The 26,353-nt window shown below is 38.6% G+C and overlaps 1 long non-coding RNA gene across 1 annotated transcript in view; it reads left to right on the top strand.

The window, feature by feature from the left end:
* The window catches only part of LOC309653273, a 58,701-nt gene extending 34,623 nt beyond the window's left edge, over positions 1-24,078 (top strand). Inside the window, exons 2-3 of the long non-coding RNA XR_014259059.1 lie at positions 11,970-15,312; positions 15,354-24,078. This is a non-coding gene — a long non-coding RNA (uncharacterized lncRNA). The remainder of the gene's footprint in view (positions 1-11,969; positions 15,313-15,353) is intronic.
* Positions 24,079-26,353: the final 2,275 nt, after the last annotated feature.

Genomic DNA, 26,353 nt, shown 5'->3' with positions numbered 1-26,353 from the left:
TGATAGTATACATAGAGAATCCTAAAGATGCTGCCAGAAAACTACTAGAGCTAATCAATGAATTTGGTAAAGTTGCAGGATACAGAATTAATGCACAGAAATCTCTTGCATTCCTATACACTAATGATGAAAAATCTGAAAGAGAAATTAAGGAAACACTCCCATTTACCATTGCAACAAAAAGAACAAAACACCTAGGAATAAACCTACCTAAGGAGACAAAAGACCTGTATGCAAAAAACTATACGACACTGATGAAAGAAATTAAAGATGATACAAACAGATGGAGAGATATGCCATGTTCCTGAATTGGAAGAATTAACCTTGTGAAAATGACTATACTACCCAAAGCAATCTACAGATTCAATACAATCCCTATCAAACTACCACTGGCATTTTTCACAGAACTAGAACAAAAAATTTCACAATTTCTATGGAAACAGAAAATACCCTGAATACCCAATGCAACCTTGAGAAAGAAAAACGGAGCTGGAGGAATCAGGCCCCCAGACTTCAGACTATACTACAAAGCTACAGTAATCAATACAGTATGGTACTGTCACAAAAACAGAAATATAGATCAATGGAACAAGATAGAAAACCCAGAGATAAACCCACACACATATGGTCACCTTATTTTTGATAAAGGAGGCAAGGATATACAATGGAGAAAACACAGTCTCTTCAATAAGTGGTGCTGGGAAAACTGGACAGCTACATGTAAAAGAATGAAATCAGAACACTCCCTAACACCATACACAAAAATAAACTCAAAATAGATTAAAGGCCTAAATTAAGGCCAGACACTTTAAAACTCTTAAAGGAAAATAGAGGCCGAACACTCTATGACATAAATCACAGCAAGATCCTTTTTGACCTACCTCCTAGAGAAATGGAAATAACAAAAATAAACAAATGGGACCTAATGAAACTTAAACGCTTTTGCACAGCAAAGGAAACCATAAACAAGATGAAAAGAAAACCCTCAGAATTGGAGAAAATATTTGCAAATGAAGCAACTGACAAAGGATTAATCTCCAAAATTTACAAGCAGCTCATGCAGCTCAATATCAACAAAACAAACAACCCAATCCATAAATGGGCAGAAGACCTAAATAGACATTTCTCCAAAGAAGATATACAGATTGCCAACAAACACATGAAAAGATGCTCAACATCACTAATCATTAGAGAAATGCAAGTCAAAACTACAATGAGGTATCACCTCACACCAGTTGGAATGGGCATCATCAGAAAACCTACAAACAACAAATGCTGGAGAGGGTGTGGAGAAAAGGGAACCCTCTTGCACTCTTGGTGGGAATGTAAATTGATACAGCCACTATGGAGAATAGTATGGAGGTTCCTTAAAAAACTAAAAATAGAACTTCCATATGACCCAGCAATTCCACTACTGGGCATATACCCTGAGAAAATCATAATTCAAAAGCACACATGTACCCCAATGTTCACTGCAGCACTATTTACAATAACCAGGACATGGAAGCAACCTAAGTGTCCATCGACAGATGAATTGATAAAGAAGATGTGGCACATATATACAATGGAATATTAGCCATAAAAAGAAATGAAATTGAGTTATTTGTAGTGAGGTGGATGGACCTATAGTCTGTCATACAGAGTGAAGTAAGTCAGAAAGAGAAAAACAAGTACTGTATGCTAACACATATATATGGAATCTAAAAAAAAAAAGGTCCTGAAGAACCTAGGGGCAGGACAGGAATAAAGATGCAGACGTAGAGAATGGACTTGAGGACACGGGGAGGGGGAAGGGTAAGCTGGGACGAAGTGAGAGAGTGGCATGGACATATATACACTGCCAAATGTAAAATCGATATCTAGTGGGGAGCAGCCACATAGCACAGGGAGATTGGCTCGGTGCTTTGTGACCATCTAGAGGGGTGGGATAGGGAGGTTGGGAGGGAGACACAAGAGGAAGGATATATGGGGATATATGTATATGTATGGCTGATTCACTTTGTTTTAAAGCAGAAACTAACACACCATTGTAGAGCAATTATACTCCAATAAAGATGTTAAAAAAAAACCTATGTCTATAGCAGTCTACTTTAATTTAATGGTTGCTTATGTTCTAGCATATTTTAAAAGCACTACATTTTTACTCTCCTTTTCTCATTTTATGTTTTTGACATCATACTTTACATGTTTTAATATTGTGTATTGTTTAATTATTTTAGATATAGATGATTTTACTAATTTTGTCTTTTAACCTTCATACTAGCTTTATAGGTGATTGACCCACTACTTTTACTATGTTTGCCTTTACCAGTGAGAGTTTTTCTTTCATGATTTTCTTGTTTCTAAATATGGCCTTTTCTTTTCTGTTATGTTCTGTTTAAAGAAGTCCCTGTAATGAACTCCTTTAGCTTTTGCTTGTCTGGGAAACCCCTGATCTCCCCATTTCTGAACAATTTAGCTGAGTAGAGTATTTTTGTTTGTAAGTTTTTTTTTTTCTTTCAGCACTTTGAATATATCATCCCAGTCCCTTCTGGCCTCTAAAGTTTCTGCTGAAAAATCAGCTGGAAGTCTTCTATTGGTTCCCTTATATGTAACTAGTTGTTTTTCTGTTGCTGCTTTAAGATTCTATCTTTATATTTAACTTTTGACATTTTAATTATAATTTTTCTTGGTGTAGGTCTCTTTGGGTTTATCTTGTTTGGGACTCTCTGTGCTTCCTGGACTTAGATGTCTGTTTCCTTCACCAGGTTAGCGAAGTTTTCAGCTGTTATTTCTTCAGATAGGTTTTCTGTAGTTTTCTCTCTCTCTTTTCCTTCCTGGACCCTTACCATGTGAATGTTAGTATGCTTGATTTTGTTCCAGAGGTCCCTTAAACTGTCTTCATTTTTAAGTCTTTTTTCTTTTTGCTGCTCTGATTGGGTGATTTCCACTACCTTGTCTTCCAGATCACTGGTCCATTCTTCTGCATACTCTAATCTGCTGTTGATTCCCTCTATTGTATTTTTCATTTCAGTTATTGTATTCTTGAGATCCATTTGGTTCTTTTTTTGTGTTTTCTCTCTCTTTGTTGAAGTTCTCACTGAGTTCATCCATTCTTCTCCTGAGTTTGGTGGGCATGTTTTTGATTATTGCTTTGAACTCTTTTCCTGGTAAACTGCTTATCTGCCTTTCCTTTAGTGAGGTTTTTGTCTTGTTCTTTTATTTGGAAGGTATTCCTTTGTCTCCTTTATTTTACCTAACTCTCTGTGTTTGTTTCTATGTGTTAGGTATATCAACTATGTTTCCCTATCTTCAAAGAGTGGCATTATATGGAAGATGTCCTGTGGGGCCCAGTGGTACAATCTCTCCAGTCACCAAAGCCAGCTTTTCCAGGTGTGCTGTGGTTGGGCTGTGGTTGCTGTGGGTACACTGGTGGGCAGGGATGGTCCCCAGACTGGCTGGCTGTTAGGCTTGGCTGATACTTCTGTGGGTATGCTGGTGTATGGGGCTGGCTCCCGGCATTGCTGGCTCTGTTGGTTGGTCATGACTGCTATGGACACCCTGATGGGTGGGACTTGTCTCTGGCCCTGCTGACTATGAGGACTGGCTATGACTGCTGTTGGCATGCTGGTGTATGGGGCTGGCCCCCTGGAGTGAGAGCACTTTTGGAGGGGCACTTGTGCTGGCCAAGGTGGCCCACTTGGTGGGGCAGGGAAGAGCTGCTTTGGAAAGGCCTGTGGGGTGGGGTCATGGTGTTAGCTAGGTTGGTGGAGAGTGACAGAAATGGCACCCATAACTGTCAGGCCAGCTAGGTGGAAGATTTTTTTTTAAAAATGGCACCTATTGGTGCTTCTATACCCAGAGAAATTTCCACCAGATTCCCTTCTATCACATGCTCTGAAATTAGTCAATTTATCTCTTTCTCATATGACACAGGGACTCTGTAAGCTGCTGCCTCTGCAATTGGGCCTTAGAGTAAATGAATATGTACATGAACCCTTCAAGAGTACAGTCTCTGTTTCCCACAGCCCTCTGGCTCTTCTGGACATAAACCTGGCTGGTTTCAAAGCCACACAATATGGGGACTTAACTTCCCAATGCAGTCCTCTGGGCTGGGGAGTCTGACATAGCACTCAGAGCCCTTGCTACTTAGAGCAGACCTTTGTAGTTTTGATATTCCTCCTGCTTGGGGGTTGCTGCACTAGGAGAGTGGATTCTGACTAGACTACCTCTCTGCCTCTCTTACCTATCTTGATGTGGCCTTTTGTTTGTATCCTTTGTTGTAGACAATCTGTTCTGCTTGTCTTCAGGTCATTCTTGGAGATAGTTGTTCTATAAGTAGTGGTAGTTTTGGTGCATCCATGGGAGGAGATGAGCTCACGATCTTCCTACCACCGCATCTTGATCTGGACCAACAAAAGCTATATTAAATAAAATTGTGACCTCCTAAGTATATTACCTTGAAACCTGCTTTTTTCATTTAACAATTTTCATGGATATCTCCCTGGTCAATGTGCAAAGACTCAGCCCATTGTTTTAAATAGCTACATAGTATTCCATAGGTTAGATCTATCACAATTTATTCAACCTATTGGTGGACTTTCAAGTAGTTTCCAGATTTTATTCCCTTATAAATAATCCTTCAATAAATATCCTTATAGTTATACCTTATGTACTGTTGCTTATATTGTCTATTACAGATTTTCAGAACTGAAATTTCTGTCTCAAAGGTTATGTGCATTTTAAATTTTTAATAATATCGTCACATTGCTTTCCAAATGTTTGGTGGTAAACACATTCTTACCAGCAGTTTACAAGGGTTCTCATATTTCTACACATTTGCTCCAATAGATGATTCCAATATTTTTTTCTTTTTCTTTGTATTTAATTTAATTAATTTATTTAAACATCTTTACTGGAGTATAATTGTTTACAATGTTGTGTTAGTTTATGCTGTACAACAAAGTGAATCAGCTATACATATACATATACCCCCATATCCCCTCCCTCTTGCGTCTTGCTTCCATCCTCCCTATCCCACCCCTCTAGGTGGTCAGAAAGCACCGAGCTGATCTCCCTGTGCTATGCAGCTTCTTCTCACTAGCTATCTATTTTACATTTGGTCGTGTATACATGTCCATGCCACTCTCTCACTTCATCCCAGCTTACACCTCCCCCTCCCTGTGTCCTCAAGTCCATTCTCTATGTCTGCATTTCCATTCCTGTCCTGCCACTAGGTTCTTCAGAACTATTTTTTTTTTTTTTTAGATTCCAGATATATGTGTTAGCATACGGTGTTTGTTTGTTTTTCTCTTTCTGACTTACTTCACTCTGTATGACAGACTCTAGGTTTTCTTTGTATTTTAAAATAACAATTGTTTTTCCATGCTGCTTGGTTCATGACAAAATATAAGGCTACAAATGCTCATGCATATCAATAATTATTCTGATTTTTAAGGAAATATAATGCATATACATATACCTCATATAAAATAAAAGGTATATGCTATTCGACTCTGTGTGCCTAAATTATTTTGTGGGACCTTGATTTTTTAAAATTAAGACTTTATATTTTTTGAGCAGTTTTAGGTTCACAGCAAAATTGAGAGGAAGGTACAGAGTTTTTCCAGATACCCCGGCCACCACACATGCATAGTCTCCCCCATTATCAACATCTCCCATAAGAGTGGGATATTTGTTACAATTGATGGACCTACACTGACACATCATAATGACCAAAGTCGATAGTTTAATATTAGGGTTCACTCTTGGTGTTGTACATTCTATGGATTTGGACAAATGTATAATGACCTGTATGTATCATCATGGTGTCATACAGAGTATTTTCACTGTCCTAAAAATCCTCTGTGCTCCGCCTATTTATTCCTCCCTCCCCAACTGCTGGCAACCACTGATCTTGCTGTCTATAAAATTTTACCTTTTCTAGTAAAGGTAAAGTCATATAGCTGGAATTATACAGTGTATAGTCTTTTGAGATTGGCTTTTTCACTTAGTAATATGCACTTAAGTTTCCTCTATGTCTTTTCACAGCTTGGTATCTCATTTTTTTTAGTGTTGCATAATGTTCCATTGTCTGGATGTACCACAGTTTATTTGCACATTCACTTACTGAAGGAAATCTCAGTTGCTTTCATATTTTAGCAATTATGAATAAAGTTGCTATAAACATCTGTGGGCAAGTTTTTGTGTGGATATAAGATTTTAATTCCCTTGGGTAAATACCAAGGAGAATGATTGTTGAATTATTTGGTAAGAGTATGTTCAGTTATGTAAGAAACCACCAAACTATCTTCCAAAATGTTTATAACATTTTGCATTCTCTCCAGTAATGAATGAGAGTTTCTTTTGCTCCATATCCTTGCCAGCATTGTGTTTCCAGTGTTCTGTATTTTGGCTATTCTAATAAATGTGTGGTGGTGTCTCATTATTGTTTTAATATGCATTTCCCTGATGACATATAATGTGGAGCATCTTTTCATAAGCTTACGTGCCATCAGTATCTCTTCGTTGGTGAGAGTTCCATTAAAATTTTTGGACAATTTTTAAATTGGATTTGATTCCTTGTGGAGTTTTAAGAGTTCTTTGTATATTTATATAACCAGGCTTTTATCAGATGTGTCTTTTGTAAATATTTTCTCCCATTCTATGCCTTGTTTTACTCTCTTGACATTGTCTTTCACAGAGCAGAAGTTCTTAATTTTAACGAAGTCCAGCTTATCAATTATTTCTTTCATAGGGTGTGCCTTTGGTATTGTATCTATAAAGTCATCAGCACACACAAGGTTTTTTTTTTTAATTTTTAAATTTTATTTTATTTATTTTTTTATACAGCAGGTTTTTATTAGTCATCAATTTTATACACATCAGTGTATACTTGTCAATCCCAATCGCCCAATTCATCACACCACCATCCCCACCCCCCCGTGGCTTTCCTCCTTGGTGTCCATACGTTTGTTCTCTACATCTGTGTCTCAACTTCTGCCCTGCAAACTGGTTCATCTGTACCATTTTTCTAGGTTCCACATACATGCGTTAATATACGATATTTGTTTTTGTCTTTCTGACTTACTTCACTCTGTATGACAATCTCTAGGTCCATCCACATCTCTACAAATGACTCAATTTCGTTCCTTTTTATGGCTGAGTAATATTCCATTGTATACATGTACCACAGCTTCTTTATCCATTCGTCTGTCGATGGGCATTTAGGTTGCTTCCATGACCTGGCTATTGTAAATAGTGCTGCAGTGAACATTGGGGTGCATGTGTCTTTTTCAATTATGGTTTTCTCTTGGTATATGCCCAGTAGTGGGATTGCTGAATCATATGGTAATTCTATTTTTAGTTTTTTAAGGAACCTCCATACTGTTCTCCATAGTGGCTGTATCAATTTACATTCCCACCAACAGTGCAAGAGGGTTCCCTTTTCTCCACACCCTCTCCAGCATTTGTTGTTTGTAGATTTTCTGATGATGCCCATTCTAACGGGTGTGAGGTGATACCTCATTGTAGTTTTGATTTGCATTTCTCTAATGATTAGTGATGTTGAGCATCTTTTCATGTGTTTGTTGGCAATCTGTATTTCTTCTTTGGAGAAATGTCTATTTAGGTCTTCTGCCCATTTTTGGATTGGGTTGTTTGTTTCTTTAATATTGAGCTACATGAGCTGTTTATATATTTTGGAGATTAATCCTTTGTCCGTTGATTCATTTGCGAATATTTTCTCCCATTCTGAGGGTTGTCTTTTCATCTTGTTTATGGTTTCCTTTGCTGTGCAAAAGCTTTTAAGTTTCATTAGGTCCCATTTGTTTATTTTTGTTTTTATTTCCATGACTCTAGGAGGTGGATCAAAAAAGATCTTGCTGTGATTTATGTCAAAGAATGTTCTTCCTATGTTTTCTTCCAAGAATTTTATAGTGTCCGGTCTTACATTTAGGTCTTGAATCCATTTTCAGTTTATTTTTGTGTATGGTGTTAGGGAGTGTTCAGATTTCATTCTTTTACATGTAGCTGTCCAGTTTTCCCAGCACCACTTATTGAAGAGACTGTCTTTTCTCCATTGTATATCTTTGCCTCCTTTGTCATAGATTACTTGGCCATAGGTGCGTGGGTTTATCTCTGGGCTTTCTATCTTGTTCCATTGATCTATGTTTCTGTTTTTGTGCCAGTACCGTATTGTCTTGATTACTGTAGCTTTGTATTATGGTCTGAAGTCAGGAAGTCTGATTCCTCCAGCTCCGTTTTTTCCCCTCAAGACTGCTTTGGCTATTCAGCATCTTTTGTGTCTCCATACAAATTTTAAGATTTTTTTGTTCTAGTTCTGTAAAATATGCCATTGGTAATTTGATAGGTATTGCATTGAATCTGTAGATTGCTTTGGGTAGTAGAGTCATTTTCACAATGTTGATTCTTCCAATCCAAGAACATGGTATATCTCTCCATCTGTTGGTATCATCTGTAATTTCTTTCATCAGTGTCTTATAGTTTTCTACATACAGGTCTTTTGTCTCCCTAGGTAGGTTTATTCCTAGGTATTTTATTATTTTTGTTGCAATGGTAAATGGGAGTGTTTCCTTAATTTCTCTTTCAGACTTTTCATCATTAGTGTATAGGAATGCAAGAGATTTCTGGGCATTAATTTTGTATCCTGCAACTTTACCAAATTCATTGATTAGCTCTAGTAGTTTTCTGGTGGCATTTTTAGGATTCTCTATGTATAGTATCATGTCATCTGCAAACAGTGACAGTTTTACTTCTTTTCCAATTTGTATTCCTTTTATTTCTTTTTCTTCTCTGATTGCCATGGCTAGGACCTCCAAAACTATACTGAATAATACGGGTGAGAATGGACGTCCTTGTCTTCTTCCTAATCTTAGAGGAAATGCTTTCAGGTTTTCACCATTGAGAACGATGTTTGCTGTGGGTTTCTCATATATGGCCTTTATTATGTTGAGGTAGGTTCCCTCTATGCCCACTTTCTGGAGAGTTTTTATCATAAATGGGTCTTGAATTTTGTCAAGCTTTTTCTGCATCTATTGAGATGATCATATGGTTTTTATTCTTCAATTTGTTAATATGGTGTATCACATTGATTGATTTGTGTATATTGAAGAATCCTTGCATCCCTGGGATAAATCCCACTTGGTCATGGTGTATGATCCTTTTAATGTGTTGTTGGATTCTGTTTGCTAGTATTTTGTTGAGGATTTTTGCATCTATATTCATCAGTGATATTGGTCTGTAATCTTCTTTTTTTGTGCTGTCTTTGTCTGGTTTTGGTATCAGGTTGATGGTGGCCTCATAGAATGAGTTTGGGGGTGTTCCTTCCTCTACAATTTTTTGGAAGAGTTTGAGAAGGATGGGTGTTAGCTCTTCTCTAAATGTTTGATAGAATTCACCTGTGAAGCCATCTGGTCCTGGACTTTTGTTTGTTGAAAGATTTTTAATCTCAGTTTCAATTTCATTACTTGTGATTGGTCTGTTCATATTTTCTGTTTCTTCCTGGTTCAGTCTTGGCAGGTTATACCTTTCTAAGGATTTGTGCATTTCTTCCAGGTTGTCCATTTTATTGGCATAGAGTTGCTTGTAGTAGTCTCTTAGGATGCTTTGTATTTCTGCCGTGTCTGTTGTAACTTCTCCTTTTTCATTTCTAATTTTATCGATTTGAGTCCTCTCACTCTTTTTCTTGATGAGTCTGGATAATGGTTTATCAATTTTGTTTTTCTTCTCAAAGAACCAGCTTTTAGTTTTATTGATCTTTGCTATTGTTTTCTTTGTTTCTATTTCATTTATTTCTGCTCTGATGTTTATGATTTCTTTCCTTCTGCTAACTTTGGGTTTCGTTTGTTCTTCTTTCTCTAGTTCCTTTAGGTGTAAGGTTAGATTGTTTACTTGAGATTTTTCCTGTTTCTTGAGGTAGGCTTGTATAGCTTTAAACTTCCCTCTTAGAACTGCTTTTGCTGCATCCCATAGGTTTTGGATCGTCGTGTTTTCATTGTCATTTTTCTCTAGGTATTTTTTGATTTCCCCTTTGATTTCTTCAGTGATCTTTTGGTTATTTAGTAACGTATTGTTTAACCTCCATGTGTTTGTGTTTTTTACATTTTTCTCCCTGTAATTCATTTGTAATATCATAGTGTTGTGGTCAGAAAAGATGCTGGGTATGATTTTAATTTTCTAAAATTTACTGAGGCTTGATTTGTGACCGAAGATGTGATCTATCCTGGAGAATGTTCCGTGTGCACTTTAGAAGAAAGTGTAATCTGCTGGTTTTGGATGGAATGTCCTATAAATATCAACTAAATCTATCTGGTCTATTGTGTCATTTAAAGCTTCTGTTTCCTTATTTATTTTCATTTTGGATGATCTTTCCATTGGTGTAAGTGAGGTGTTAAAGTCCCCCACTATTATTGTGTTACTGTAGATATCCTCTTTTATAGCTGTTAGCAGTTGCCTTATGTATTGAGGTGCTCCTATGTTGGGTGCATATATATTTATAATTGTTATATCTTCTTCTTGGATTGACCCCTTGATCATTATGTAGTGTCCTTCCTTGTCTCTTGTAACAGTCTTTATTTTAAAGTCAATTTTATCTGATATGAGTATAGCTACTCCAGCTTTCTTTTGATTTCCATTTGCATGGAATATCTTTTTCCATCCCCTCACTTTCAGTCTGTATGTGTCCCTAGGTCTGAAGTGGGTCTCTTGTAGACAGCATATATATGGGTCTTGTTTTTGTATCCATTCAGCAAGCCTGTATCTTTTGGTTGGAGCTTTTAATCCATTAATATTTAAGTTAATTATTGATATGTATGTTCCTATGACCATTTTCTTAATTGTTTTGGGTTTGTTTTTGTAGGTCCTTTTTTTCTCTTGTGTTTCACACTTAGAGAATTTCCTTTAGCATTTGTTGTAGAGCTGGTTTGGTGGTGCTGAATTCTCTTAGCTTTTGCTTGTCTTTAAAGCTTTTGATTTCTCCATCGAATCTGAATGAGATCCTTGCCGGGTAGAGTAATCTTCGCTGAAGGTTCTTCCCTTTCATCACTTTAAGTATATCATGCCTCTCCCTTGTGGCTTGTAGAGTTTCTGCTGAAAAATCAGCTGTTAACCTTATGGGAGTTCCCTTGTACGTTATTTGTCATTTTTCCCTTGCTGCTTTCAATAATTATTCTTTGTCTTTAATTTTTGCCAATTTGAGTACTATGTGTCTCAGCGTGTTTCTCCTTGGGTTTATCCTGTATGGGACTTGCTGCGCTTCCTGGACTTTGGTGGCTATTTCCTTTCCATTGTTAGGGAAGTTTTTGACTATAATCTCTTCAAATATTTTCTCTGGCCCCTTCTCTCTCTCTTCTCCTTCTGGGACCCCTATAATATGAATGTTGTTGTGTTTAATGTTGTCCCAGAGGTCTCTTATGCTGTCTTCATTTCTTTTTATTCTTTTTTCTTTATTCTGTTCCACAGCAGTGAATTCCACCATTGTGTCTTCCAGGTCACTTATCAGTTCTTCTGCCTCAGTTATTCTGCTATTGATTCCTTCTAGTGTGGTTTTCATTTCAGTTATTGTATTGCTTATCTTTGTTTGTTTGTTCTTTAATTCTTCTAGGTCTTTGTTAAACATTTCTTGCATCTTCTCAATCTTTGCCTCCATTCTTTTTCCGAGGTCCTTGATCATCTTCACTATCTTTATTCTGAATTCTTTTTCTGGAAGGTTGCTTATCTCCACTTCATTTAGTTGTTTTTCTGGGGTTTTATCTTGTTCCTTCATCTGGTACATAGCTCTCTGCCTTTTCATCTTGTATATCTTTCTGTGAATGTGGTTTTTCTTCCACAGGCTGCAGGATTGTAATTCGTCTTGCTTCTGCTGTCTGCCCTCTGGTGGATGAGGCTATCTAAGAGGCTTGTGTAAGTTTCCTGATGGGAGGGACTGGTGATGGGTAGAGCTGACTGTTGCTCTGGTGGGCAAAACTCAGTAAAACTTTAATTTGCTTGACTGTTGATGGGTGGGGCTGGGTTCCCTCCCTGTTGGTTGTTTGGCCTGAGGCAACCCAACACTGGAGCCTACCTGGGCTCTTTGGTGAGACTAATGGCAGACTCTGGGAGGGCTCACGCCAAGGAGTACTTCCCAGAACTTCTGCTGCCAGTGTCCTTGTCCCCACGGTGAGCCACAGCCACCCCCTGCCTCTGCAGGAGACCCTCCAACACTAGCAGGTAGGTCTGGTTCTGTCTCCCCTGGGGTCACTCCTCCTTCCCCTGGGTCCCGATACTTTGTGTGTGCCCTTCAAGAGTGGAGTCTCTGTTTCGCCCAGTCCTGTCGAAGTCCTGCAGTCAAATCCCACTAGGCTTCAAAGTCTGATTCTCTAGGAATTCCTCCTCCAGTTGCCGGACCCCCAGGTTGGGAAGCCGCACGTGGGGCTCAAAACCTTCACTGCAGTGGGTGGACTTCTGTGGTATAAGTGTTCTCCAGTCTGTGAGTCACTCACCAAGCAGTTACGGGATTTGATTTTACTGTGATTTTGCCCCTCCTACTGTCTCATTGTGGCTTCTCCTTTGTCTTTGGATGAGGGGTATCTTTTTTGGTGAGTTCCAGTGTCTTCCTGTCGATGTTTGTCCAGCAGCTAGTTGTGATTCTGGTGTTCTCACCAGAGGGAGTGAGAGCATGTCCTTCTACTCCGCCATCTTGGTTCCTCCATACCCAAGCTTTTCTAGGCATTCTCCTATGTTATCTCCTAGGAGTTTTGTAGTTTTGGTATTTTACAATTAGGTCTGACTTATTTTGATTAATTTTTATAACAGGTATAAGGTCTGTATCTAGATTCTTTTTTGTTTTATTTATTTATTTTTACATATCAAGGTCCAACTATTCTAACACCATTTGTTGAAAATACTATTTTTGCTCCATGTATTGCCTTTGCTCCTTTGTCAAAGATCCATTGACTATATTTATGTGAGTTTTGTTTTTTAGCTTTGTGTTCTGTTTCCTTGATTTATTTGTATGTTGTTTTACTAATATCATACTGTCTTGATTAATGTAGCTTTATATTAAGTCTTGAAGTCTGGTAGTGTCAGTCTTCCAACTTTTTTCTCTCCTTCAATGTTGTGTTGGTTATTCTGGGTCTTTTGCCACTCCATATAAACTTTAGAGTTAGTTTGTCAATATTCACAAAATGACTTGCTGGGATTTTGATTGGGATTGCATGGAATCTATAGATCAAGTTGGGAAGAATTGACATCTTGACAGTATTTTCTTCCTGTCAATGAACATGGAGCATCTCTCCATTTATTTAGTTCTTCTTTGATTTCATTTATCAGATTTATGCAGTTTTTCTCATGTAGATCTTATACATTTTTTTTTTAGATTTATACCTCAGTATTTCATTTTGGGGGGTCCTAATGTAAATGATATTGTGTTTTCAATTTCAAATTCCACTTGTTCATTGCTGGTATATAGGAAAGTGATTGACTTTGTATATTAACCTTGTGTCCTCCATCCTAGCTATAAATGTTTATTAGCTCCAGGAGTTTCTCTGTTGATTCTTTCAGATTTTCTACTTAGGCAATCATGTCTTCTGCAAACAAATACAATTTTAATTTTTCTTTCTCAATCTGTATACTTTTTATTTCCTTTTTTTGTCTTATTGCATTAATTAGGACTTCCAGGACGATGTTGAAAAGGAGTGTGTATGGTTAGGCCATTCAAGATGGCTGTTCTCTTGCTCTCTGTACATCCCCTTGCTCGACCAGCCGTGCTTCTCTCACATGACTATCAAATCCTCTTAATTATAGGGCTTAATTAGTAACTGCCTTTGAAGTTGCCCCCTGCCCCAGCTGCTGGTTTCCCTGCTAATTGATGAGTCAACCTGACATCACTCTCTCCTATTAATGGTAACTTCCTTCTTACCCTAGTAGTGAAGATGGCTACCATGTTCTGCTTGCCGTCTGCTGGCCATGGTGGGGTGTCACTCCAGGACCTTTGTTTCAGACATGTAAGATCCCCTGTGCAATAAACCCTTGATATCTCTGTCACTGTCTCTGGGCTCTTTCTTCAGTCTCAAGGTTGGGCAACTACAAGGCTTGCGGGCCCACGGGGTGTAGCTTAACAATTGACAAGGCAGCCAGGAGGCCAAGGAAGCTCCTGTGAACACTGAGATGTTGGGAATTAAGGACAGGGAATGGAAAGTTGTGGAGGAAATCCTGAGGTGGCTGTCCACTAGCATGTGGGTCCCTGTGACAGCTGACTACCATGAGAGATGTCTTCCTCTTCCATTATACTGATGATATTCTGTTGACCTCAGGGTCTCTTTCCAGTTTAAAAGTTGCAGCCCTGTGCTCATAGTTCCTCTGACTGCGTGTGAATGGCTGGTGAATACAGACATAACACAAGAACCTGGATTACCTACAAAATACAAGCATACTCCCAACACGCTACCCATAAACAATAACAGACACAGGATTTAGGGATATTAACTCAGGGACAGACTTGTGAATTGGACATGGCCAATTACCCGGAGGGGTTTGGTTGGGGCCTGTGGCAATGCCAAAATAATAAAAGAGTACCCTTCGGCTTCTAGTCCCAGCTATGGAAGGGGGCAGAGCAACAATACAGTGTAGTGGAACAATAGCTATATGCAGCCTACAGTGCATTACAACAGGTGGAAGACATTACAAAAGGCCTACCCAAGTCATTGAGCACTGCAGAAAAACGCTATTGGGGGTCTAGAACAGCTGTGCATGACATAGAGGACCCCCATGGACATTGATAGAGACCAAGGAATCCACTTTACCAGCCATGCAGTTCAGGAATGGGCCAATAAAAATGACATACACTGGTATTTCCACCTGCCCTATGACTCCATTGCTGCCATGCTAACTGGAGGGATGAATGGGCTACTTAAACAGCAGTTGAGACTGGAAACCCGCTCTCAACATGTGGACCAGAGGCTAACTCAAGCCCTATGAACTATAACTGAACATCCCAGGAGCAATCGTCCCAGTGCCTATGCTATGTTAACCCAGAAGCAACTAGTCAACACCATCAATTTCAACTGTTGACCACCGAAGGACCTTTGCTAGCTATTGATCAGGACAATAACTTACTTTTGCCCTTGCTACAGGATCTACCCCCAGGGGAACACATTATAAAATGGACCTAGGACTGGCAGGTAAGTCCCTGGTGGTTTGGGTTTGCCACCCCATGGGGAATAGGATTAGAAAGGGACTTACGGATTTCACCTGTGGTCTACCCGGCCCCACCTAAGACTACTAAAGTAATTTATCCAGATCCCCTACTGGAGAAGGCACCACTCTATTAACCATGTGGTCTGTTGTTATACTGCCTCTTCAGTATTTGGCACCAGCTGTGGAGACTGAGGTTGGACCGGTAGTATGGTACTGCAGGCCAGGACAAAGACCAAAGGCAGGGGTGGTATTATCTCAGAATGCTGTTACTGCTTGTATTTTGCTTAATGATCATGATATTCTCTGTATTGTGCCTGTTAAACATCTCACTTTCGTCCCTAGTCTCAGTGGAGGGAATCTCTTCATGGACTGGGCAAAAATGGTGGCCTCACTGTGAAATGAGTTTGATTGCTGGGTCTGCAGTGAGATGCCATTGTTGTCCTCCTCTGGACTTCGATGAAAAACTGACCCAACAAGCACCTGGCTCCAAAGTTTGCCTACCTCCAGGACTCTTGATACTCTTTAGTTGCCGTCTTTATTGCACTTGTGGTATTTGGCTGCAGTGAACTTCTACATACCTGACCCTAGGGATATCGTGGAGGAAGGGCAGACCAAGACTGTAAGGGTCATGCAGAGTGTGTAGGGGTTGAGTGTATGATCAGGCCACTCAAGATGGCTGTTCTCTTGCTCTCTGTACATCCCCGTCCTCGACCAGTACCTGCTTCTCTCACATAACTATCTAATCTTCCTAATTATAGGGCTTAATTAGTAATGCCTAGGTATTGAATACTTGCCCCTTGCCCCAGCTGCTGATTTCCCTGGTAACTGATGAGCCAACCTTACATCAATTCCTCCCCGTAAATGGTAGCCTCCTTCTCCCCTGAGTAGCGAAGGTGGCTGTCAGGTCCTGCCTACCGTCTGCCATCTGTGGTGGGGAGTTACTCCAGGACGTTTGTTTTGGACGTGTAAAATGCCCTGTCCAGTAAGCCACTGATGTCTCTGTTGCTGTCTCTGGGTTCTTTCCTCAGTCTCAAGGCTGGGCGACTACAAGGCTTGCAGCCCAACAGAGTGGTAAGAGAGGACATCCTTGCCTTGTTCCTGATCTTAGTGGAAAAGCTTCTAGTTTCTCATTATGAATGAAGTATGTTAGCTGTAGGGGTTTGTTGTAGCTATTCTTTATCAAGCTGAAAAAGTTCCCATTTATTTCTACTTTCTGAGAGTTTTTATCACAAACAGGTGTTGGATTTTGTCAATTATGATGACTTTTTAGATACAGTGTTTTTTCTGTCTATTAATATTTTCATGTGATTATTCTTCTCTTGCTTGTTTTTTTTTCCTTCCCTCTTAGTTGGGATAGCATGGTTAGAGTGGGCTGGAGTTGGATATTTCACTTCACCCAGGTCAGTTTAGCTCTGATTATACCCTGGAAGGTTAGGTTCTGGTTAACAAGTTTCCCATGAGGGTGGGCATTAAGAAGAACCGAGTACTCTGATGTAGTGATATTTCAGAATGGTTCCTTTACCTTTTCCCCTGCTGGAAGCACAAGAGGATTTTTCTCCAGTATTTACTGTGAGAACCTATTCAACTCCTGGAGGTAAGTTTCACAATATCATTGGGGCCCCTCTGACTGGGTCCCCCTGGAGTTTTAACTCTCATACTTGTCCACGCTGAGCCTCCAGCAATTCCTCATTTACAGTTCAGGTTTTTCTACCCAGGCATTGGTTCCCACAGCAGTTTCTGCTCATGAGTTGCCATTCTTATAAGCTGCAAATCTCTGTATTCCCCTGTCTGTCTCTCCAATTTTGGGGACAGTGGTTTGACCTGTGTCCTCCCCTCTCTTATGGTTGTTGATTTTTTTCACTCTGTTCAGCTTTTTACTTGTTTGCTAGAGTGGTGATTTCCAAACACCTTACATACAGAACAGGGTCTTGAATCTACTGATTTTTTTCTTTCAGGGGTATGGGTTTGTGGCTGGGGGTGATAGTGGTGGGGGAAAGTGTTTAAATATAGCAGAAAGTATTATTACATTGAGGCCTATCATTCATTTCATTTTATCTAACTGCAGAATTCTTAGCTCGTTCTTTGGTGTCTGGCATATCTGGTAGACGAGAAGACGTTCAACTGGCACTGCCAATGTGCCAACTAAAATTTAGAGTCAATATTTTTGCACACCTCCTTGCCAGACTAGCATAATAATCATCATTTCACTGAGGAATTAAGTTATCATTGTAGTAGTATGCTTTTATGGAGATTATCTAGCAGATTAGCAACTTCCTAAAAAGAAGGTTCCGATGCTTTATTTGGGGTAAGAAAAAGAATAGCAAATATTGGTTTTCCAGATTGCAGCCTAGAGCTTCTTGGTCAGATATCTCAGTAAGAACATCAGAACTGCCACCTAGGGCTCTTTCATGACCCATACAGCCCAGCATTTTGTCTCAGACCCAGAGAAAATTATTTATAATACCTTCAATTTATTGAATGCTTAAATCATGAAAATCACTGTGCTAATGTTTTACATTAATCATCTCATATGAGTTCTATGAGGATGACATTAATAGCTCCACTTTTGCATAAGACAATTGAGGCTCACAGAAGTAATTTGCTCAAGGCAGAGTGAGAACTTAAAGCCAATTCTGTGAAACTTTAGAGCTACTATGGTCCATGGCAGGTCAGCAAACTTTTTCTATAAATGGTCATATAGTAAATATTTCTGGCTTTGCAGACAATACAGTCTCTGCAACTAATTCACTCCACCATTGTTGCATGAAAGCAGCCATAGATAATACATAAACAAATGAGAATGGCTGTGTTCCACTGAATCTTTATTTACAAATACGGAAATTTGAATGCCACATAATTTTCACTTGTCATGAAATACCGTTTTCCTTTTTCTTTCAACCATTTAAAAATGTAAAAAACATTCTTAGATCATGGGTCATCCAAAAACAGGTGGTGGTTCAGATTTGTCTTGTGGGGCCATAGTTTGCTGATCCCTAATCTATGGCATCTCAAAGGTTGCAGAGCTTATCAAGCACATAAATTGAAAGACTTCTTCAGACATTAACTTTCTCTTAATAGCTCAATATGGGTCAGTCATTCATGCCCACATCTAAGCCTTTTTGGAGATGTTTGTCTATTCAGTACCATATATGTACTGATTTTATCTGGTACAAAGTAATCCTTTTCTAAGGATCTATTCAAATATTCTAGCATTCACTGAACAATCCTGTATTTATTGGATTCTTTTATTTTTTAAAAACTGGCTCTTCTTTATTTTACATACCATGCTAAATGTTTGCCCACTGTGCCAACATTTGTTCTATAACATATTCATCCTCCAACAGCTTAGGGGCATCTTCTACACAGCAATTAACGACTCTGATAAAAATAACAAATATGTAACTTTTTAAATATTAAGAGTGATTGAAGGATTATACCATTGTCAGTGATTTCAACATAGACAGCATTACTAAAAAGCTCTTAGACATTGCAGTCCATTCCAAGAAATGCCTTTTTTTCTTTCCTCATTCCTTTAAACATTACTCTTTTGCACTTTATCCCTCAATACCAAGAGATAATGAGATCAATGACAGCAAATGTCTTGCTCACCAGTGCCTAGCACAGTGCCTGTCACATAGTAGGTGCTCACTTGTTAAATGACTGAATTATTAAGCGTCCCAGGTTAGCTGGAAAATTCCCACACCACTCAGATCATGGGCTTTGATGACTTTGTTGAGATACAGCATAAGGTTTAGTCTCTTCAAAAGGATTTACTGGTCCCCAAAATGCTGGCAGGTCAGAGATATTCTAAAGCTTTGGGAGGAAGAAAAACAGGAGACGTTTTCAAGGCTTTTTATTTGTCAGAGGATTTGCTGGTAGGCCAGAAAACTACTTTAGAATGATATTGCCTCCTCTTCCACAACTTCTGGTGACTGATGGGATGGAGAATCCCCCAAGTTATTCTATACCTTTTTTTTTGTTTGGCTGCGCCGTGCAGCTTGTGGGATCATAGTTCCCTGACCAGGGATTGAACCCGGGGCAGTGGCAGTGAAAGTGCCGAGTCCTACCCACTGGACCGCCAGGGAACTCCCTATTCTATACCTTGAAGATCATCATTTGGGCCAGAGTTACTGTCTGGCGAGGGGAATTGCGAAGTTAATTCTTGGTGTCTGTAGGCTTGGCTTTATTATTTGTATGCTCTGTTATCTGAATAAATGTGAGGAAAAAAAGGTTAACAAGATCAAAATTGTGGGTATAGTTTTCATGTGGGCATTTTAGTTTTTGCTGTGTTCCAGAACTGTAGACCCCAACACTAACCATTGTCAATTCTACGGTGTAACTTATGGCTTTCATCATAAGATGGGCAGAGTGTGTATGTGAATAGCTCAATACAAAACCTCCTTCCACTACCTTTAAATAAGTTCATAGCCTATGTCTTACTAGTGGTGGTGGGTCAGAAGTGTCTGTCACCCTAGAAAAGATGTCCAAAGGGAAACAAAAGTAAGTGGGGAGTGATGGAAGATTATTATTTCAGTGTGCAAAATAGGGAAACTATCTGCCATATCTCTAGGCCCTGACTAGACTTTCTTGGAAATAAGTAGGATTCATTCATTTAAGGAATATTTATGGGGTACCTATTATGTGTGAAATAGACAAAAAACCTGTCTTTTAACAATTGCTAGGAAAATAATAAAAAGGATAGGAGAATAATAACGGGACTGTCCTTATATAAGGTAGTAAAATTAAAGCCTCATTGAAAAGGTGACATTTAGCTGAGAATGCTACCTGCTATATATGTTTCCTGCCTCATTTTGCCGTAAGACCAACAGTTTTTTTGGGTTGGGGAAAACATTTTCTATCTCTCTCTTTTTTTTTTTTTTCTGGCCATGCTGTGCGGCTTGTGGGATCTTAGTTCCCTGACCAGGGATCAAACCTGCACCCTCTGCAGTGAAAGCACAGAGTCCTAAACACTGGACTGGCAGGGAATTCCTGAGAATATTTTCTATATGAGAACTTTTCCCACTAAAATAATCTGTAGACATTAGAGAGCAAGTTTTTAGGTTCTGTGCAGAAAGGAAGAGAACTGACATTTATTGAGCATTTGCCCTCAACCAGACTCCTCACATATACTATTTCATTATATTTATTTCCTAAAAGAGGTCCAGGCAGTCTGCATTATTATTTCCATTTTGTGGATGAACAGACTGAGACTCAATAAGGTAAAATAACTTGCCCAAAATAACATCGGAGTCCGGGATTCAAAATTAAGATTGCTTTTCCTCTGAAATCCATGTTCTTGGCATTATACCATGATGCTACCCAGCAGTGTGAGTTAATTCACCAAGAATCCTCATTGCTACCATACTGGGAGAGGTACTGCATTAACAGCTTTAGGGACATTCTTTCACTTGACCCACAGTTAGTTCCTGCAGGAACTACTAACATTCTATATATGAAGAAATCAAGCATGGCCTAGGAGACTTAAGCAACTTGCTCAAGTCACATAGCTAGTCAATTACAGATACCCACTTTCACCACCTGATAATTTTTCAGGAGGTGCTCTGCTTGTCAAGCTTTAGACTTATGACTGGGCCAGTTTGATGTTCCCAAAGTGGCTTTGTCTCAAAGTCAGGTTGAAGGAAGTGCTAACCGTTCAGTTGGGTCCTCACATTTCTTCCATCCAGGTCCAGATTCTCTGGGACCAAAGTGAGGCAGTAAAACAAGATCACTCTTCAAATGCAAAGCAAACGGAATAAGACAGGGGATACTCTTGGTACTTTCCTTTGCCAAAGAAATGCCATTTCCCCTAGGAAATAAAAAAAAAAAGCCAGAAGTCACAAGGGAGGCTCAGCAAGAGAGTGAATTCAGCCTACTGCCAGAAGTAAAATGCCTGCCTGTGAGCATCCCTTCCTTTTAAATATAGTTTTCAATACGTTACTACTTTTTTAAAAACACCTTTATTGGAGTATAATTGCTTTACAATGTTGTGTTAGTTGCTGCTGTATAACAAAGTGAATCAGCTATATGTATACGTATATCCCCATATCTCCTCCCTCTTGCATCTCCCTCCCACCCTCCCTTTCCCACCCCTCTAGGTGGTCACAAAGCACCGAGCTGATCTCCCTGTGCTATGTGGCTGCTTCCCACTAGCTATCTATTTTTTTTTTTTGTATTTTTTTAACATCTTTATTGGAGTATATTTGCTCCACAATGGTGTGTTAGTTTCTGCTTTATAACAAAGTAAATCAGTTATACATATACATATGTTCCCATATCTCTTCCCTCTTGCATCTCCCTCCCTCCCACCCTCCCTATCCCACCCCTCTAGGTGGTCACAAAGCACAGAGCTGATCTCCCTGTGCTATGCAGTTGCTTCCCACTAGCTATCTATTTTACGTTTGGTACTGTATATATGTCCATGCCACTCTCTCACTTTGTCCCAGCTTACCCTTCCCCCTCCCCATATCCTCAAGTCCATTCTCTAGTAGGTCTGTGTCTTTATTCCCCCCTTTCCACTAGGTTCTTCATGACCATTTTTTTCCCCTTAGATTCCATATATATGTGTTAGCACACTGTATTTGTTTTTCTCTTTCTGACTTACTTCACTCTGTATGACAGACATCTATTTTACATTTGGTAGAGTATACATGTCCATGCCACTCTTTCACTTCGTCCCGGCTTACCCTTCCCCCTCCCCGTGTCCTCAAGTCCATTTTCTATGTCTGCATCTTTATTCCTGTCCTGCCCCTAGGTTCATCAGGACCATTTTTTGTTTCTTTTTAGATTCCATATATATGTGTTAGCATACAGTATTTGTTTTTCTCTTTCTGACTTACTTCACTCTGTATGACAGACTCTAAGTCCATCCACCTCACTACAAATAACTCCATTTCATTTCTTTTTATGGCTGAGTGATATTCCATTGTATATATGTGCCACATCTTCTTTATCCATTCATCTGTCGATGGACACTTAGGTTGCTTCCACGTCCTGGCTGTTGTAAATAGTGCTGCAATGAACCTTGTGGTACATGACTCTTTTTGAATTATGGTTTTCTCAGAGTATATGCCCAGTACTGGGATTGCTGGGTCGTATGGTAGTTCTATTTTTAGTTTTTTAAGGAACCTCCATACTGTTCTCCATAGTGGCTGTATCAATTTACATTCCCACCAACAGTACTACTTTTTTTAAAGATGTTTTTGAACATTTTTATTATGAGGACAGATGTTTTGTTGTTCTACTCAGAAAACCAATGCTCACAAACCTGATTTGTCTAAGCAGCTGGAAAATATCCAAAGCAGAAGGGAGAGGGGCTGGAGCCTAGAAAACTTGTGAGGTTGAAGGTATATTTTAGGTTCTGCATTGCTGTTCACGCATCCCCTCCCCTCACCTAGAGTGACGGTGCTCTCGCCATCACACATAGCCTCCTCTATAACCTGGTATCCTCTCTGCATTTTTACCTCCTCATGTACTGCTCTGAGGAAGGGAGCTGCTAAATTCATCAGAAAATGATGGATAAAGCTAAACATTTTCTCTTCCTAAGGAGGGTGGTTGAACTTTAATAATTTAATGTATATTAAAAACTTCCTGACACTGTGCTAAATGTTAAATTTAATAAATTTAATTAAGTTTAATCTGGATAATCCAATAAGGTAGGCATTGTTATTATTAGCACCACCCTCATTTTATAAATTTGGGAAAATGGGCTCAGAGAGATTGAATAATTTTCCCAAGCCCACCAAGCTAATAAGTAGTACAGATATGATTGGAATATAAGTCTGACTGAATCTTAAGTGTATGTTCTTAAACAATACTACAGTATTTTGGCTTTAAACCAAAAAGACAAAGCACTAACTGCAATTTAGGTATCAGCAAACTGGATGAGGGAGGTATTTGTGGGGTAGTGAGGAACAGGGAAGAAGACAGAAAGTGTCTTCATGATATCCCTATAATCACACCATGAATTAGGCTGCCTATTCCACTCACTGCTCATGCACTCACTACTCATAACGATGAAGAACGGCTCTTCCAAGCCCAGTGTCTCTCAGTCTATATCATTACTGAATGGGTGAAAATATTATTGTTGTATCCTATGCATGAACAATGCAAGCTGGTTCTAATACTAAATCATACCCTTTTGGAGAAAAGGGAAAAGAAATGTTTCTCTAGAGAATTGTTAGCATATGTCCCAAGGGGTTTAAATCTGTATACTACTTGATACTAACCTTTGATTTGTTAGCACCCTTTGAAAGTGAATAAACATTGCTCAGTTGGTACAACAGAATCCAAAAGTGTACTAAAGTTTACTCTTCTTGACTTGTGGGTTCTACCTGCTTTGACCATCGTGCCATGATCAGTTTGCAGGTGAATGAAATAGTCGCAATTCCCAGAAGAATATATTGAATTCTGAGTTGGGTGGTATAGCCATTAATTTGGGGATCTTAAATTATATTGGTCTTGCATTAGTAATGGGAAAAGACAACTGGCTTTTTATCTTCATGGATCTACTAACAGAAAAAAGGTTGCTAATATGCATGCTATTTAATAGCCTTACTTTAGTAGATGGTAATTTTTAACAACTTTTATTTCTCTCAAACTTCTGAGTTTATTTCAATGGATTCTGCCCCACCCCAAATTTCACAAGTTCTGTTTCTCCCTTCCTCCAAGTATTTCCTATTGAAGGAGGCAAGTTGGAAGAGGATCTTAGTATGTTAATCATGTTGTACCCTTAATCCCCTTAGTCAAACTTGAGCCCCAAGTCTCACTCACACCATCTTTCAGTCACTGGAAAAGGTACTCCTTGGTACTTTATTTTAAAATACCACCCATTAAATTTGTGCAAAGTAGCACTTTCAGCAATGTTTCTGGGTTTCTCAGGATATGTATGTATATATATATATATATATATATATATATATATATATATATATATATATATATATATATATATATATATATATAATTTTTTTCTCACAATATTAGCCTCTATGCTCAAATCTGTCTTACAATATCATGACATGATTTCTCAAGTAACACTGGTTATTAGAGGTTTTCTGTTTACATTTACAAACACACACTCACACAGTGAATTTTCCTTTGGGGAAATTTTCAACAGTATTTCCATAGGTTTGTCTGGCTACCAAATTACATTTTAAATTTTTTGGTTTACTGGGCTAGGATTTGGCTTCCTTGGGTCTATGCCCTCGGCTTGGAATGTAATCTCATTTATGCAAATGAGGACCCCAACTAATGAGAGCTTTTTTTGTTTGGGATGAATATTCTTCAAATATTAAGTATTTTAAATTTATAGATTAAAATTAAATTTAAGTAATATTAATTATTTTTTAAAGTGTCTTTAAAACAAACTACTTTGATGTGAGAAGAAATCTTCAAGCTCATCAACACAAACACTATATTTTATTGATTTCTAAAGGACAAAAAAGTACTTTCTGGTTCATTTAATGCAGTTTCACTCTGACATATTACTGTTTGTACTGTTACAGGATGTATGTATTGTTATAGGATCAGGATAAACTAGGTTGCAGTGAAAGGAATATGCTCCCTAATTATGTCTTTGTTTTTCTCTAAACACGTAGTTGGAATACATCACCCTGGTGTCTAAATGTTTACAGAAATTCTGATGGGAAAAAAATGTCATTCTGCTTTGTTTTTATTTTCAACTTGAATTGAGAGATTTTTAACATCTTCATTTTATTTAACTTTTTTTTTGCTGCCAGTGTCAATTTCTATATGAACTATTAGATCACTTGGCTGTTAACAGTGTGATGACAGCATTTTTATGAGGAAAGGAAGGGTCCTGCTAACCCCCACCATATGGGTACCGGCATGTTGTTAGTTAGATGGCCTTAGAAGGTGAAATGAGAGGCTTAGCTCTGTATTTGGTATCACTGGGGACACCCATTTAAGGATGAGTAGCTTTATGTAAATGGTTATTATGTGTTTGCTACATTCTGTTTAACACTCTTCTCCTTTTGAGCAAAAGAGTTGCCTTAATTCTCAGGTCTTCCTGATCGATTCATGCTTGATTCAATATCTTGCCCTATTATGAAGAAATGCCATTATTTTTTGTATTTTTAAGCAAGAAACTCATGCTGTATTTTTTAAGTGATAGGGAGTTCAGTACTTGCAAAGGTTGGAGTGAGTATAGGTTGACAAGAGTAGAGCAGGAAGAACATTATTCCTGTGTTTGGTGACATTAGGTCTGCTCTTTGACCTGGAAGCTACCTACTAATACTTCCACCCTCCGGGACACTCCTTTTTCTCTTCTTTCTCTTCAAGTGCCAAAAAAATGTGTTGCTTATGTATGGTGTTGTGGACAGCAGGTGGGAAATGTATGTTATTGAGAGATACATTGCCCCCCAAGATGTGATTAGTATTGAATTTATGTTATTGCCTAATGCAATATTTTTAATCATATTATTATTGTTGTATTTGTTGTCTAATGTAGTTTATCAACTTTAAAATGGCCCTGTTTCTCAGCAATTTGTATTTCACTATGTGTAGATTCCATGGTATAAGTTGAAAGATGTTGAAATCCCTCCTTGCTCCCCATTGTCTCTGTAGTCAGCCTGTGCCAGTGCCTGAAGTTCCCAACTTAGAGTATCCTTTCATCCCTTGGACCAAGTCTTTGTCGAAGTCTCCTGCTAAAATATATAGATACATGGGAGTTAATAAATCGCCCTGAGCCTTTAATTCCTTAGCTTATATGAATTTACAAGATTATATCTAGCAGAAAACAGGCTGCTAAAGGAATACGACACAGGATAAGGAAGTTTAAATAGGAAGAAATGGGGGAGAAAATATTTTGAATATTTCTGGAAATTGGGTAGCCAGGTTGGATTAAATCAACAGTTTTGCCTGTTGATCCCAATTAAAGGTACATCAAGTGGCCTAACCCTACCTGCATAGCAGTATATTGCATTAACATTGCCTATCTCAATGGTTTCCACATTGTTATTGTTGCTGTTGTTGTTTGTTCTTATTTACCGTCTTTTTTCCCCTTTTTCCCCCCTTGCAAACCATGTTGGAGGTCTGTCTTTCCTTTTTAGTCTCTCTCCTTTTCAAGGACTCATTTGAATTCTCTTTTGAAGGCCATTTAAATCTGTTAAATTCATCTTCTTTCTAAATGATTTCTAACTGAATAGAGACATGAGGTTGG

This window comes from Balaenoptera physalus (genome assembly GCF_965194825.1).
Source record: "Balaenoptera physalus genome assembly, chromosome: X".
Lineage (NCBI taxonomy): Eukaryota > Metazoa > Chordata > Mammalia > Artiodactyla > Balaenopteridae > Balaenoptera > Balaenoptera physalus.
This window is presented reverse-complemented; position numbering and strand designations above follow the sequence as displayed.